Consider the following 17,794-nt stretch of genomic DNA (forward strand, 5'->3'; position numbering starts at 1 on the left):
CTCAACAACAAATAGGAAACATATAATTAACGATTTCTACGATAAAGATTGGGACTTCCTGACGAATCAAAAACTTGTCTTTTTATTATTACGTTGATGATAATTTGAACTTCTCACGGATTTTAACGACATTCAAAAGAATAATGATAAGCAACCAAGATTATTTGCCAAAATGAAGTGATCTTAGTTCATATTAAAAACTGGATCAGAAATTAAAATTTTGTAATTAAATCAAATAATCCTTTTTTAAAAATAGTTGAGTACGATCTATTTAACTAACATTTAAAAAAATGGTGAAATGCGAGTTTTTAGTTTTTAATAAGAGACAGTCTATATAAATATGGGAACTCTCCTAGCTAATCCCAACCGTTTGACCATTTTAGTTTTTATCTAATAAACAGCCATACTGTGCGTCTCGCCTTGAATGAGATTGCCCTGGTTTAAAAGTTAGTTTTATGCTTTGCCCTCGTTTTTGGCGTCAGAGTAAATCATTCTAATAGACTGATGATCCAACTTTTAAAGTATTTCAAGTCTCAAAATATTTAATTTGAATGTATGAGGAAGGTAATTTGTTGGGGCATAGTAAAGGGGTCATCGGGGGGATTTAATATGTTCTTATTCGTCTCTAATTAATAACAATGATTTATAGCGAATGTAAACGATATTGGAGCAATGACATTTTTTTTCACTCTCTTTTTTCGTATATGGTTTCAAAAATTGGCAAAGATGACCTTTAAAATTTTTCCTGGAGGCATCCGTAACTCTTGCCTCCCCCCTTCATCGTTATGTCACTGGTAATGAGATATATAGATATATTTCACCAAGAAGGCAAGTTCATTATTAATCGAAGTAAATTTCCTAAAATGAATGATCTGTTAAAAATCTAATTTTGTGCGAAATGAATATAGAAATGATATTCAATTTCTTTTTTGAAAAATTTAGCAAGAGTAGAAAAAAACATTTTATAAAATAAGATTTGACTTCATTCACCAAAATTTTTTTTGTTAAGTTAAAGCATATTTATCAGCATATTTTAAAGAAACAGAGGAGTTTGAAATAAGCTAAAACAGACGAAACATGAAATTTTATTTTTATTGTTTCCTAACCACAAAATACATGTTTATATTCAATTAAAATAGTGTTATATGATATATTGTGAATATTTGAAAACGAATATTTGAAAAGCCGAGAGAAAACAAAGGACGTTTTAATGACTTTTCTAAAAATGATATAATAATAAGATATTAAATATCTTCGGAATGTTCCAGGTCTTACTTTTTGAAGAAATTAAATAGAATTGACAATAAAGATTTCAATTAAACATTAAAAGAAAATAGGGTATGCATTTTATATTTTGAGTTTTTTTTAAAGATAGTTAAAAGTCAATTTTAGTTCCAAGAAACATAAAATTCTTATGAAAATTCAATAAATGTGCTTAAAAATATTTATAAAAAATTAGTATTTAATTGTAATTCCAAAATCATACACAGTTTTGTTCCAAATAAATTTATATTCGGTAAAAAGGAAGAAAATATAGAAAAAAAAAATTAAGTCACCTGGAAAATGTTCAAATTTTAAAAATGTATATACCTTTTAATTTAAAAAAAATATTTCGTTTTAAATAGTTTTTTTAAAAGGAACTTAATGTATTTATATTTTAATACCTAAGCTTAAAACGTTTCATAATTCTAAATGAATAATTCCCAAAAATGCCTAAATGTGTCCACCTTAACCCTTTCTAGGGCCGTGGGAAGTATGCTTCCCACCAAATTTATCAATCTTTGTATGAATTTATGTAGGTTGGCATAAGTTCTGACAAAATTTTTTAGAAAGACAGAAATTTAGATGCTTCAGTTCTTTATCTCACAGAAAATGATGTGTCTTAATTTGTTACTTAATTATTAATTAACCAAATTAATTAATCAAATTAAATTTATCTAATAAGCTAAATGAATCCCTTTTCTTATTCTAATTTCAAGCCTAAAAATATTTTAACATAATATGACTAGAAAAAAATGGCCCTTTAAAGGGTTAAAATAATAGTTTAGAAATTTGAAAACAGTTCTGATCACTGATCTAACCATTCTTAAAGCTTCAGATGATATTTAACTAATATCAACTTAATCCGATTCCATTTAAAATTCATTTCAGGTTTTTACTAAATTAACATTCTATTAGTTACTATCCAATATATGTAGAATAGAAAATAATAAAATCCACTTTATAATTCTTTTTATTTCCAGTTGCCATTCCCAAACGTTTTACATCAGAAACTTCAATCCAAAATATTATCATGATATTTTTACCTTGATCACCTGATGTCTTATCTCAAACTTAGCTATTTCTGTTTGCAAATGTTGAAGAACCTGAAAGAGGAAGATTGATTGGATTCAAGTTTTTGGCGACTTAGCTATATCTCTACTCACCAAACTGGATGCACGATCTGTAGTTTAGAAAGACCTTGTTGTAACAGTTTCATTTTGGAACTCAAGGTTAAGAAACATCGCCATTAGTTTCGACCTCAAGTAATATTTAATACGTTTTTTTATTCGATTATGATGCACAGTTCATCGAATAAAAAACTGAAACGTGTTATTAGATCATTTTTCAAATTTTTCATAAAGGAAATAATGTTTAGGCAAAGGAGCCTCTTTGATTCTAAAAAACGCAATTCAAATGAATTTAAATAGAATTTATTTTTTTCTATGTTTTAAAGCAGGGCTGTTTAAAAAATCGTACATGTTTGGTACGGTAGATTATTTTTGTGGGACCAATTTTTACGCAAAATTTTTAAACGAACATTCAGTTACTCATTTTACTTTATAGTTTATAAGTACATGTATGTAAACATGTTTTAGTAGTTGCGTGGTCGAATCGAAGAAACTTTTGGAAATTTAAAACTTTGATTTATTTCACCACGAGAGACATAATTTACGTACAAACAATAAGTGGTTAGAAACGCGTCAGTCTGTATCGCGACACAAGAACAGAAGAGACCAAAATTTTTCCCTTCAGTGGTTTTACAATGAGATTTTGATTGGGATTTATTTGACACGTGTAGACTTAGGAAAGGGAAATCTAAGTATCTTTAAAATAATGTTTTAAGCATTGAGGATTGTTATTCCTTCGCTCAGAGTTTGCTGAATTCGGCAGTTTTACAGAGCGAGTGCAGAGACAATTAAAAAAATGGGAATTAAATCAGGAAATAAGAGAATGAAGTTAATATGGATTAAATTGAGATAAAAATTAGGGAATTAACATTTGAATTAGAGTAAGAGATATAATTACATATATAAGTACATGTAAATGTCTTTCGAATTAGAAAATTGAGGAATATTGAACACTTAAAGCTGTTTTGTAATAGTAAACTTAATAATGATTTTTCGCAGTTTTAAATATTTATTAAATACTAGCCGCCTTTGGCGACTAGCCGGTTCGCCAGTTTTAATGCTCACTAAAATGTTCAACTAATATATTAAGTAACTTGTTCTCATAATCAATTTTTCAACAAAATATTTTTAAGCTTCAAATTTTGATAGTCATTTCATTCACTTATACTATTACCTAGCCCTTAAGCCGTTCTGTTCATTGTACTATGTATCGCTCTCTAATTTTCAATTAGCACCCGTAACATTCAATTTTAAATTAAAGTGGAAAAAAAATGCAATTCATATAAAATAATAAACTGCAATTATTATTAATATTAAAAATAAACTATAATTAATATAAAAAATTAAATTGTAATTATTATTATTTTATTATTATAACATATTTTAATTTGAGTTTTGGTTAATAGGATGGCAACGCGTTGATAAAATTTCATTTTTTTCCCATTAACGTGCAACGTGCGCGTGCAGCTTGAATTTTATTTTTATTTTGTGCGAAATAAATTGTTGAAAAATATGATTAAATAATTTTTAAAAACTCATTAAAAATAAAAATTTAATTTGTTGACTAAAACATTAGTATCATTGGAAAGATTTTTTGGACTTCAATATGATGCAAAAATCAATTTTGTGCTGTTGTATTTTTGGAAGTTATAGCGGAAAAATGCCCAAATTTCGTTTAATTTTTAATTAATTCAAATTCTAATTAAAAATTCGAAAAAATCGAACCGAGGTGCACATTGCCGATCTCTAAGGTATACATGTGCACAATTTTGTACTTGTAGGTCTAATGGTCTGGCCTGTAGAGCGCCCCACACACACACATTGAGCTTTATTATAAGTATAGATAACCATAAAGTATGAAATGAGATCAGTGCTTTTTCATCCAACCGGTTTATTTTTTAAAAAAATAATCAATTTTTTATGAAGTTTATACGAGTATGAGCTGCGTTACCCATTACGGCGGATAATCCCAGGCGCAGAGTGGAGGGATATGAATTAAAAGTAAAAACACTTCTTAGAAACTTTATAAATACAAATATTAATTCAATTTGATCCCAATTTCGTATATTTTTCTAAAAGAACAAATGATTAAAATAACAATATATTATAAAGTGGATTTAGAATAGTAGAGATAAATTCACACAGTTTTCATAGTTCGAGCAATTGTTATGAGTGCCACCAAAGCAAACTGAATAATTAAATTCATTACTATCTTTGCAATTTTCAAAGCTTAGATTCTTGCTGCACTGAAAGCAGCCACTGTACCGTTTGGTCCTTCTTTACCCAAATATTTTCGGAGGCGTTTGCATCACTATTCAGTTTCTTCTATATTGCAGATTCACTTTCCGATTCATTTGTACTTTAGAAACATTTCACGTAAATTTTAAATGCATTTCTGACTCCCTCTTCATTAAAATATTCGATACGGTGTATGCTTGTTTATTTTTTTTAATGATATGGGCAGAATGTGTTTAAGAAATAACGACAATGAATTCAAATCGGCTGTATTTGTCAATTTACAGAAATATGTTTGAATTGGTTGGATTCAGCAAAACTGCACATCAACCTTCAAATGATTTCAAACAACCTGATTAGCTTCATAGCGTGTTCAACGAATTCTTGTTCCAAGGAAACTGTGAAAACAGGCTTCCTTCTAAAGAGATTTTCCTAAAGATTAGGTTTCTCGTTTAAGGGATTTCAGGGATTTCCAAATATCTCTTTTCTTTCTTAATTTTTCGACTTCCCTCAAAATCTTTGCAACACCTGCTTTCAATTGAATCCAAGATCCCTTTTAAAAACGTCGCATAGCATTTCGAGCACCTTTAAAAACTTACAAAATATCCACTGTGTGAAGAATTTTTTGTACGGTGTAAAATTTTTTACAAGGTACTGTATTCCACGGAATCATCCCTTACAAAGTTCATTCATCCAGCAGGTCTAATTTCGATCAAATATGGATAAATTGTCTTAAAAATGATATATTCTAACTGAAAATGTTATAGATCTTACAATATTTGCATGTGGATGTTATTTGTTTCCAAAAAGAGGTTTACCTTAAAAGTCGAAGAACCGAAATTTAAGGTATTCGATTCCTTTCAGTGTTCAAAAATTTTGGAAAGATATTGGAAAAACGGGAAAGTGAGGGGGGGGGTAACTTGATAATGTCCCTTCTATGATATAGTGAAGTGATCCAAAGCCATCTCCCGCATTTGAAATTAGAGAAAACAACTATGCGCGAAATTGTCCACTCAGCGGTTTTACCCTTATCTCTCTTATACATAATAACATATATTTTTGATCCTTATTAATGTGATACAGAATTTTAAAAAATTGAGAATCCCTGGCTTAGAAAATCTTATGATTTGAGAGAAATATTTCCTCATAAGAGAGTTTTAGATGTACTTTACTTAAACGCAGATATGAATCTGTAGAACACTGGTAGACGATTTTAGCCTTTGGAGAATTGTAGGTAAATTAGAAGAAAGCCATCCTATCATACCTGTTTCTAATAAACTCAAAATTGCCAACAATATTGCTGCACGATTGTTGAAAATATTTTATGAAACCAGAAAGGTTACTAAATATTGTAATTGGCATCGACAGCCAAAATTATTTCACATGCGGATCTTAGTAAAAAGATAACATCCAATAGATAAAAATAATAGTTTAGTTAAAATATTATAAATAAAGAATTGAAATGTTATAAATAAAGTTATAAGAGTTTAATTAGAAAAGAGCAAGTAGATTAGTTCAGAAAAAGAAAAAATACATGCCAGGATGTCAGTATGAAAGATTTCTTTATGGTAGAAGCAAAAAACTAAAACAGTTGTTCTAAAAGTGTTTACATAATTTCTATTAACGTGCGCAAATGCATTTTTCGAAAAAAAAAATTTCAAATTTAGCTATTACAGAAATGGAAATGTAGTGCCAAACGATTCTTATCACTATTTGTCAAAGGATTCATGGAATTACTTCATAGTATAAAAATTCGGCATGACAAAATATTCAGCAAAGCTTGATTATCATTGTTGTAACAGCTGCTGTTTTTCTTCTTTTTGCCATGTATTAAGGTATTTCTAGATCTGTGGCTTTTAAAATCTCTATAGTAAATGAACAAATATAAAATGTTGCGAAAGAAGACGAGTCAGTTTGATTTTATTTATTTCATTAATTAACCATAGTTCTTAAATTATAGCTTGCAATCCCAAAAGATATTAACGTTTTTGCAGTTTTAGGTATATTGTGCAGTAGAAGTGCCATTATTTGAAATCCAGTTTCCCGGATCGCTTTGTGGAAAGGAAAATAATGATAATAATGGATCCAGAAATCAAATCCTTCATAGTAAATGCAATCTTCCGAACAAAATCTTTAAGAGCAAATAACTGCCTTTGACAAATGTGTTCTGCCAGTGATATTTTAATATAGTTTCTAACGATACAAAATGTAAACGACATTTTTTTGTATTCATTAAATTATTATATTATAAGCATATTTCTTAATAACTGGCCCTCTTCCGTTATCAGAATATTTAATAATCTAGATCCCAGGCTATCTTTATTAATCCAGATGAGTGGCGTTCTATTATTCATTCATAAGTTATAATTCCTCAAAATAAAAAATGAGCAACTAATTAAAAAAGACATCTTAGAACTTCCATTAACTCTTTAAAGGGCCATTTTTTTTTCTAGTCATATAATGTTAAAATATTTTTAGGCTTGAAATTAGAATAAGAAAAGGGATTCATTTAGCTTGGTAGATAAATTTAATTTGATTAATTAATTAGGTTAATTATTAATTAAGTAACAAATCAAGACACATTTTGTGTAAGATAAAGAACTGAAGCCTCTAAGTTTCTGTCTTTCTAAAAAAATTTGTCAGAACTGATGCCAACCTACATAATTTCATACAAAGATTGATAAATTTGGTGGGAAACATACTTCCCACGGCCCTAGAAAGGGTTAAAATGATTTAAACAACTATTTGTCGATAAATAATGATGAATATTTATTTCTTGTATCTTATCCAATCTTGATAAAATTTGGTATAAGTGACATTCCTTTTGAAAAGCACGAAAAGTTCAAAATTATTTAAAAAATTAGCAAAACATAAATTAAGCAAATTCTTTACTGTTCTTAAGCCATTTCTTCCAAAAATATCTGTATTATAATTTTTTAAAAGTTCATTTAATTGATTCAGTATCGATGCCATTTTGTTGTAATGAAATAAAAAATAATTTCATTGTTCCATAAAAACAATTCAAATTCTTGCTTTCACCAGGCCTGCTATCAAAAATTTCTTTCTTAGAATATTACTTCCGAAGAAGGATGTTTTCTTCCTCTTTTACTTCTTTATCTATGAATTAAAAAAAAATGTGCAGCAATTTGTAGTTGACCGATTCTATTAAATTCATATATTTCAGTCTTAGCGAATAACAAAGCGAAAGTTTAGACAAATGCATTCAGCATTAATAGTTTAAGTGCCATTAGTTTAACACTGGACAAGCTGTTGCTAAAAGCTGGCAAATTTATATTTATTTTTTCATTTACACCATTATTAATTGAATCAAGAGCGTATTTTATCTTTACAGGAAAATAAGTACTCAAGATCGGAAAAAAAGGTAAAAAATCTGGAAAAGAGAGAAAGAAAGAGAAGCATAACCAGTGAAAAATTTAAGATTTGAATTAAAAGAGAAATATTTAAGAATCAAATCATTTCATTAAAATTGTATAAATATAACTTATATAAGATGTATAAATGTATTTAAAAAAGATAAAATAATGACATTTTTCTCGGTATTTAATTTTTCTTTTAGAATATTTCAACAGCCAAAAACTTACGAAAGCATTTTTAGTGTTTATTGAGGGACAGGCATGGCAATCACACGGCTTTACACGCTTTTCCATGGAGTCACGTTTATTTCTCATAAATTTAATGCATTTTGTAGAATATTTACCATCCTGTGCCGAATGTTCTAATAATTTAAAAAAAATAATGGATTTCGATGAGTTACTTGATATATATTAAGCCGTAGGATGTATTCATTTGAAGTGAATGTCTTTTTATTTATCTTAAAATTTTTAATCTTACAATTTTTATTTGAAATCACTGACCTTCATATCCTACATGTTAGAGTAATAATAATAAAAATCGACTCCAGTAAGTTAGAATCGTAGAGCCATTTAAGATACGTGACTACGTTTGAGATGAATTTTTTGAAAAATCTTATGAACTACTTATATTTTTGCATTTTTACTAGAAATCGATTGCAGAAATCATGTATGGAATAAAAATATTTTAATTAAAAGCCAAAAATGTTTAAAAAATGAAAAAAAAAATAAGATTTTGCATAAAAGTTCTGCAAAGCAACATTTCAGATTTCGTCTTCATTCCTCCATGTCATTATCCTCTCTTTCAATATCTTAAGAGCTTTCGGTTGAACTTTAAAAATGTCTGGTAACTTAAGATAGAGGTCCACTTTGAATAGTAAATAGGAATAAACAATGCTTCTCGAAGAAAAATGCGATTAGAAGGTTAACGAAAACTAAGGTATTCCAGAAGATTCCATTTGAAACTGCACTTTGAAAACGCACTTCACGTGACTTACGGCATTCTTAAAAATCTCTTGAGTTTATGGTGAAAATATTGAAAAGAATCGAATATCTCTTCAAGATTATCATCTACTCTCACGAATAGATTGAAATAAATAAGATAAAGATCCGCCCATTACGAGAAGTGTGACCTTTCACCTCAAACAAACTAGCACATTTGATGAGATGAAGAAAGTACGAAATGGAGAGCTGGCAAATGAAAAAAAGAATAACATGGATATAAGTAAGACGACTATATTTATCTCACCTATCTTATAAAAATGGACTTGTCTGATATGACATGATACTTCAATGCCACCACAACGATTAAAATTTAAGACATGCTAATACTCGCATACCACAGCTTTCAATAAGAATAGGACATTATGTTGTTCAACAAGACATTATGTTGTTTTCATTATATATTTCCTTTCCCACTCAATTATTATACCTTGAAGCTGTAATTATTAAGCAAGTTGATCGCAAACCTTGTAAGATCCATTTCCTTCAACTGGATTAATAATGGTTAAAAAATGATCGACTTATTTTAAAATCACGATTTTAACAGTAAAACTACCGACTATCTAGACTCAAAATCTAAGCCATTATAACCAAGTCTGACGAAAACATGTGACGAAATAGTTAATCGACAAATTATTCAGAGAAGAATCGGTCCTCCTCGTGATAATCGAATTCGTGCAAAATTTTAGGCACGTGAGAATAGACACAATGGAAGGACATGTTCATACATTTGGATATTATTAAATGACAATATTCAATTTATTCAAATCAATACTTAAAAAATCAGACAGTATTATTTAATTGAAATAGTGAAGATTATTTCTACGCATCAGTGATGCGTGTTAATAATCTGTTGATTTGTAACTGTATATTTGGTAACCACACAAAGAGAAGAGAAGGTTTTCAATTTTCAGAAGTTGTTAGTTTAGAATTAAATATGGTTCTTAAAATCAAGAATATTCTAGAAAATCCGTATTTGTCTATGGAATTCATACATTGTTACAAATACATTAAATAAAAATTATTATCCTTGCAATAAAAGTTTTACTCTGTTCAGAAATCAATAACAGTTTAATTTTTACTTTCTCGGATACGTAGAATAGAGAAAGTATAATAATCGTCAAAAAATTCGAATTCGAAATTTTCACGAATCTATATGTTTTAGACACTCCTGAGTTCTAAAAACACATTTTTGGAAAACGTCCGTTTGTCTGTCTGTGACAAAGATAACTCAAAAACGTTTTGAACTAGGCAGTTGAAATTCAGTATACGGTCAGTATATACCAAATTTGCAGATTTTTGTCGAATTTTGGGAAAATATGTCAGAGGAAATCCGTCTGTTCGAAAATAATTTAACAGAATAATCACAAAATGAAGGAACTTAGATAAAATTCAGTACACAGATTAAATTCGAACTCGAAATTTTGACGAATCTATATGTCCTGAGCTCTAAAAGCACATTTTTAGAAAATGTCCGTCTGTCTGTCTGTGACAAAGATAACTCCAAAACGTTTTGAACTAGGCATTTGAAATTCAGTATACGGTCAGTATATACCAAATTTGCAGATTTTTGTCGAATTTTGGGAAAATTTGTCAGAGGAAATCCGTCTGTCCGAAAATAAATTAACACAATAATCACAAAATGAAGAAACTTAGATAAAATTCTGTACACAGATTTAATATCTATAGTTTAGACACATGTCAAATTTTGGATCAAATCCAACAATATGTTGGCCTGTGTCGTCTCTACTTTTTGAAGTACGCAAAAGAGATAATTCAAAAACGTAGCGACTTAAATGTATCAAATTCGGTATGAGAATTTTTGAGTACAATTGTTATCTTGTGTCGAATTTTTGTTTCAATCGGTATAAAAAGGTTTTTTTTTCAAGCACAAATTCGATTTTTGGACACTTTTAACCTCAAACGTGGGATTAATAGGCAACTCATCAAGGGAAAAATACTGAATTCACGCCGTGAGTTAATATTCCATAACTATTGGACACCAATGCATAGCAAAATTATTACAGAATATACGAGAATGTTTTGGGAAGACCACCCCCACTGGTTTTATATTCTTAAATCATCTTTTAATAAAGAAAAATGAATACATTTATGAAACTTTACGTCAAAATTCTTATAATTGGAGGAAATGATTATGATTTAACTGGAAAAAAAGTAAACTAACTATTCACTTACGTCAATTGTTGCATAATGGAACGACGATAAAATTTTGAAGCACGTTGAAATTCAAATCAACAAGAATCAATATTTCTTTCCTGTATTTATATCTGCAAATTCTGATGACTGTACTTTTAGATTTAATCAACTAATTGTTTTTCACAAACGCAGTCAAGCCAACGTGACATATATATAATCTACAGATTACTCATCAATTTAAAATAAATCATTTTTACCTTCTCGCGTATTTAAATAAATGAGAAGTTTAGTTTAATTATAGTAAACGTCCCGATTAAAAGCAACACTAAATAAATGAGAAAGTGTTGTCGAAAAATCGAATTCGAGATTTTGACGAACCGTCACATTTGAAATCTTCTTGAGGTCGAAAACACATTTTTGGGATTATGTTCGTTTGTTTATCTATGAACACGATAGCTCAAAAGCACTTCTAGTTCGACAGATGAAATTTGGTGTGTGGGTTTTATAACAAATTCTCTTTAAAATTTGAATGAAATCTATTCACGAGAAACCTGTTTGTCTGACTATCCGAATTCTAATGATATCTATAAAACGTCAGGAAACTAGACACAAAATGCTTAGTACACAAATTAGACGTCAGGAAACTAGACACATAATGTTTAGTACACAAATTAGACGTCAGGAAACTAGACAAAAAATGTTTAGTACACAAATTAGACGTCAGGAAACTAGACAAAAAATGTTTAGTACACAAAATAGACGTCAGGAAACTAGACACATAATGTTTAGTACACAAATTAGACGTCAGGAAACTAGACAAAAAATGTTTAGTACACAAATTAGACGTCGGAAAACTAGACACATAATGTTTAGTACAGAAAATAGACGTCAGGAAACTAGACACATAATGTTTAGTACACAAATTAGACGTCAGGAAACTAGACACAAAATGTTTAGTACACAAATTAGACGTCAGGAAACTAGACACATAATGTTTAGTACAGAAAATAGACGTCAGGAAACTAGACACATAATGTTTAGTACACAAATTAGACGTCAGGAAACTAGACACATAATGTTTAGTACACAAAATAGACGTCAGGAAACTAGACACATAATGTTTAGTACACAAAATAGACGTCAGGAAACTCAAAAATTAGGTGCGTAATGCAAACATTTCTTTGGCGTCTAGTCTTTTTAAATATTCAATTTCGTATAAAAATTCATCTGCTTTGCTTTATCCCCCCCCCCCCCACACACACACACACCTTATGGAGAGCACCTTGTGGTTTTGGACTAAAAGTTTGTGAATAAGGATAAAAAATGTTATTTTTTCTTAAATTCTTCCCAAACATTATTGCAAATACTAATGCAAATTTTATCTAAACTTCGCTAATTTTATTAAAACACATATTTATCAAACGGAATTCAGCTAAATGAATTAAAATTCACTTAGCTTTTTTACTTCGGCAATCTTTGAGATCTACCAGAGCAAATGGAACAACTAAGTTCATCGCCATCGGTATAATCCTCAAAGCTTAGATTCCTGCTGTTTTGAAAGTGCTGTTAATGGCAGTTTTATCTGCTATATCTGCTATTTAATATATGAATCTATCTAATCTGAATTTCAATACCTTTACATAACCAATACCCTCATAAGCATTTATGTACAAATTATTCTTAGATGGATGAGAATTAAATATATAACGAAAGTTAAATAAATTATGGTTAATCTATCCTAGACGATGTTTTAAAAAGGTCTAAATTTCTAAAATTTAATAAAATAGCATTAAAAAACAAATCCTCTTGTTATACAATTCCGATTTTTCTGAAAAAATAACTTTTTTAGTTCTAAATGGCTTAAGAATTTAAAGCTCTATATTTTAAATTAGTCGCCGGTGCATAATCAAAGCAAATAACATTGTAATTACTACGTCTCTGCCTTCAGTATTTGCTCAGCACACTTAAATTCAAGGTGTTCCAAAAATATTCTTCACGTGTCACATCAAGCGACAGGGATCCTATCTTATTTAGAAACTGTGCCTTAAAACTAATTATACAGATTTCCTACTTTAAAAAGACCTTGCGGTGAAATCTGAAACTTTTCCTGGACGTTCTACGTGGCAGCGGCATTTTGAAACCAAATTATTTGTGTTACTTCACAGGCAAATGATAACAAATAGGAAATAACCTCCAGCTATAAAATAGATACATCTAAAAGATCTCTTGATAAGTCCAAAAGTTTTCAACAAGTATTTAAAACGTGTTAAAACTGATATATTACTCTCCTATTGGCTAAGTATTTAAACCAATAGTGAATACATAACCTTTTACGCTTATGTCTGAAATAATTTCAGAAGTATTATTAAAAAAAGCGAGATAATACTACTAGCTATTTCTTGTTCAAAACCGTTTTCAAGACATATTTAAAATATATTAAAACTGATTCAGAGCTCTGATTAGTTGAAAGTTTAACTCAATAGTTAACATTTAATTACTTTTTATGCTTATTTCAAAAAGAATTTCGAAGAATTCCTGTAGGAGTGAGATTATTTTTGAATCTCAAATAAGCTTATGTATCTTTGATATTCAACATATATTAGAACCAGAAAAAAAGAGAATTTCCAAAGTATCAATAAAACTGGAATGACTTCTTTTTCTTCTTGTGAACAGTCGACCACTCTGCCACTACTAAACGTATCGACATAAACTTGAATGGATATCCGTATCTTTTTCTTCTTGTGAACAGTCGACCACTCTGCCACTACTAAACGTATCGACATAAACTTGAATGGATATCCGTTGTTTAAATTGCATCTTATTAACTTTCATTTCCTTTGATGAACCGAAGACCCACATTTTGAAGGTAAATTTGATTATAATTGGCATATATCTTGGAACGAAAGAATATGATTTGCTTTCGATTTCATATAGTACAAGAATCCCTTCCTTTTCTAAGATATGATTTCTTGTTATGGTCTTTATTAGAACCCAAAAAGCAACGATTAGTATTTTTTTTTTGTATTTAATCGTCAATATTAGTTACAGTCAATATATTGCACAGTTATATGCTTTATAAATAAAAAACAAACAAGCAAACAAAACAAACAAAAAGTGAACCACAAAATGTTATTTTACCCGGAGTGCCAATTTTTCTTCCTTTCGGAATCCGATTCCGAATTCTTATCTGGATTCTTCGGAATCGGTAAAAGATTTAAATCAGAAATATTGCTTTAAATTTACTCAGTTGTTATGACACATTGTGCTTCGTTTGCTTAAAAAGTCAGATGTTTTAGAGATAATACATTCCGAAAGTTTTTCTTGTATAAATCGAGCAATTACCGGTGGAAAACTTTCTAATATTTTCGGCCATAAAACTCATATGTAATTCTAAACATTTTCACCAACAATGCATAAAGCTTGTATTCTTTTATTGTACTCAATATATAAATTATTTAATATTGAAAGTGCTGGAGTGCGAAATGCCATCAAATTTTACAAAATGTTTAGACGAAACTGGATTATTCTGTTCTTATTTTTGTATAAATCAACCAAAATATCTTTTGCAATTTCTTAGTATTTGCAATTACATTAATTCCATCAACTATTTTTTTAGTCAGTCTTTTAAATAATTTCGCAGCCCCCCATCCCCCAAAAAAACATTTTTTATCAATATCGAAAAGACTCGGTTTGTCATTAATGATGATTTAAATCACTCTCAAAAACACTGCCATTCTTCAATAAAGGGAAGAAATGACACAATTTTTTTACATGTAAATTATTGCATTTGCCTTTATTTCAGGCGTACCATTATAAAAATTCGGAATACTAAAATTTGACGAAACGTTTATTAGCACACCATGAAAGACGATCATTAAAAAATTTTCTCTATGTAAATAGCTAATTTTGTTTCATTTTTATATTTTTCACATTCAACAATATCAATATCATAATCCGAATCCGTATATACAACGTGAATACTATTGCCTAGAAGAATCCATTCATTAAAAGAACCAGTCAGGCGACTAACATTGCGTCTTATATTATCATTCAAATCTTCATTATTCAATTCTGACAGTAAATCAAAAAACAGAAACACTTACCATTTATCGTTTGCTTTTCAATAGCTTAATCTTCTCATCCGCCATTGTTTTGAATGTAGAATTGAACGTAATTGATATCTAAGGTCGGGTTTCAAACGTGCTTATGTCTATGGCTTTGAGTATCAAATATGTTTATATCTACTCGTTGCTCAAAACACACCATAAAACGAGCGATAGAAAGAGAAAAGGATTTACAAGAAGAAAATTAACAACAAATTCCGTCTACTAGAATGTTTTTACTGCGCGGTAACTGTGTTGTCATAAGCAACACAATTCGCAGATGTTGCCATTTCATTCTGTAGAAAAAGCTAATCGAATCTAATTTCACGACGACAATACTAAATTGAACTTTTAAATCTTATTCCATCTAATTTCACCAGTTTTTATTTAAAAAAATTGATGAAGCTAATAATGAGCTTTCATGCCTACTAATCTTGGTTTATTATTATTTATTAATAAGCTATTTTTATATGTTTTAGAATTGAGCACCATAGTAGGCCACAAAATAAATTATTATACAGCCGTAGCTTAAAAAAAAGTGACTATATAATTCATATATAAAATAACATTCGGTGCATACTCTCTCCTTATATAAAAGGGAGAGAGTATGAAAAAGAGAGAGTCAAAAATATAAAACACCAAATGATAAGTTATTTCAGAAAACTTATAATTCTCTGTTTTTCAGAATCGATTCTCTAGAGATAGATGCACTGTCTGAGGCAAAAAATATTTTACAACAATAAGACGTTTTTTTACAATTATGGCCATGAAGATATCCAGTGTTGCAGATCATTAAGACCAAGGTCAAAATAATCAATAAATTGAATAATTTTTTTTTAAAATTATTGATACCAAATAGCGTCATCTCATTCTTAAAAATCAAACAAAAATATTTTATGTTCTAAATAGATATCTTACTATAGTTTCATCTTCACAAATACATTTTTGTTGTTGTTGTTTCTGATAGCACTTGCCATGTACAAGCCAGCTGATTTTGAATTCAGCGATTTTAAGCCGAGAGAGAGCGTCTCTTGTTTTTTTAAGTAGCACCAACTAGGGCCAAGAATACGATTTTGCTACTCACGCATCACATTCGCTTGCACAACCCCTTTTTACAGGGGAGGGGGGCACATTCACACATGTCACAGATGGAACAGATGAAGAACAACCATGCCCCAACCAGGATTCGAACCCAGGACGCCCAGGTCACGGAGAAGACGCACTACCCCTATGCCAGGACGCCGGCAAAAATACATTTTTAGTCTTAAGGTGCATTAACACATAAGATGAACTTTAACAATTAATATTTAATTAATAACTAATTAATTATTGGATATGGAACGCCTTATTGGACAGCATTAATTTGTTATTCAAAGGGATTTAAATCTGAAGCGAACTTCATGATAGGGTGAGGTACAATTAGTGGAAAACAATTGCTTTGAGTCACCGATAACTTTGTCTTCAGGGTCGGCTTTTAACCGATTGGGCCAATTGCTCCCAAGTGGGCCCTGCGATTAAAGCACCAGAGAGCCGTTGACTCTCCGCTCAATTTTACTATTTTCTCATAGGCAAAATGCAGTTAAAAAGTTTAAGGGCTCCTTAATTTTTTTACTTTGCAGTGTATAAAGTATACAAAAGAAAAATGTTGCAATTCTCAATAAATTCAAACTGGAGAAATTGACGAATCATCACGTTTTAAATCTACATCAAACAGAATAAAAACAAGCACATTTTTTTTAAGTAGATTCCTATAGGAAGACAACCTATTGCAATGGTTCTTATGATACGACTTCAGGAAAATTTCTGTCGATCGTCACCGAATGCTGTTGTTAGAAATGCTGGAATATGCTGTTAGAAATGTAGAAACCTCGGAGTTCGTAAATGAGCTGTCTACCTCAAAAGTAGGTGGAAATAATGGGAGGTGGAAATTTTCATTTCGCTAAAACTTACTTAATATTAATGTGTAGAAAAAGAAATTAAATTTGCTAAATTGATGCCTCATTAAGACGAACGACTTTTGTAATATTTTAGAAGTTAGGCGCTAAAAAGTGATTTTCGAGCCCTAATTTTGCCAGAAATTGGATTCATGAAATATTAACTTAGATACAAAGGAATCTACCTTTATCTTTCAGCTTTCTTAGAGCTAAATCGGCGCAATACGTTAACTCAAACGCAACGAATGAAATTTAAATTGTTACCATAGCACCAAATTTGTACCAATATACCACCAAAATAGCACCAATTTTAAAGGAAATCCATACATATAGGAAAATTGTATCTGTGTCCATTTCCGTGTGGGGATAATAATACGAAAATTAAAAGAGCTAGACAGATTAAATTTATCATATGTTTATAATTGCTGTTTTGTATTATATTTCAAACCAAATCCGTGAAAAGGCTGTCTATCTATCAGTCTGTATGTTCATGAATATGAAAGTCAAAAATGAAAAACGCAACATCTTGGATAAATGAAATTTGTTATGCATTCTTGTAATCAAAATTCAATAATAAATAAAACTGTTGTATTCACTATATT

At 29.7% G+C, this 17,794-nt stretch overlaps 1 long non-coding RNA gene across 2 annotated transcripts in view; it reads right to left on the bottom strand.

The window, feature by feature from the left end:
* LOC129984614 (uncharacterized) overlaps window positions 1–15,478 on the bottom strand; it is a 45,312-nt gene extending 29,834 nt beyond the window's left edge. For both annotated transcript variants that reach the window (XR_008785507.1, XR_008785508.1), the window contains exon 1: window positions 15,259–15,478. This is a non-coding gene — a long non-coding RNA (uncharacterized LOC129984614). The remainder of the gene's footprint in view (window positions 1–15,258) is intronic.
* Window positions 15,479–17,794: the final 2,316 nt, after the last annotated feature.

The sequence above is a fragment of the Argiope bruennichi genome, chromosome 9 (assembly GCF_947563725.1).
Source record: "Argiope bruennichi chromosome 9, qqArgBrue1.1, whole genome shotgun sequence".
NCBI classification, from domain to species: Eukaryota; Metazoa; Arthropoda; class Arachnida; order Araneae; family Araneidae; genus Argiope; species Argiope bruennichi.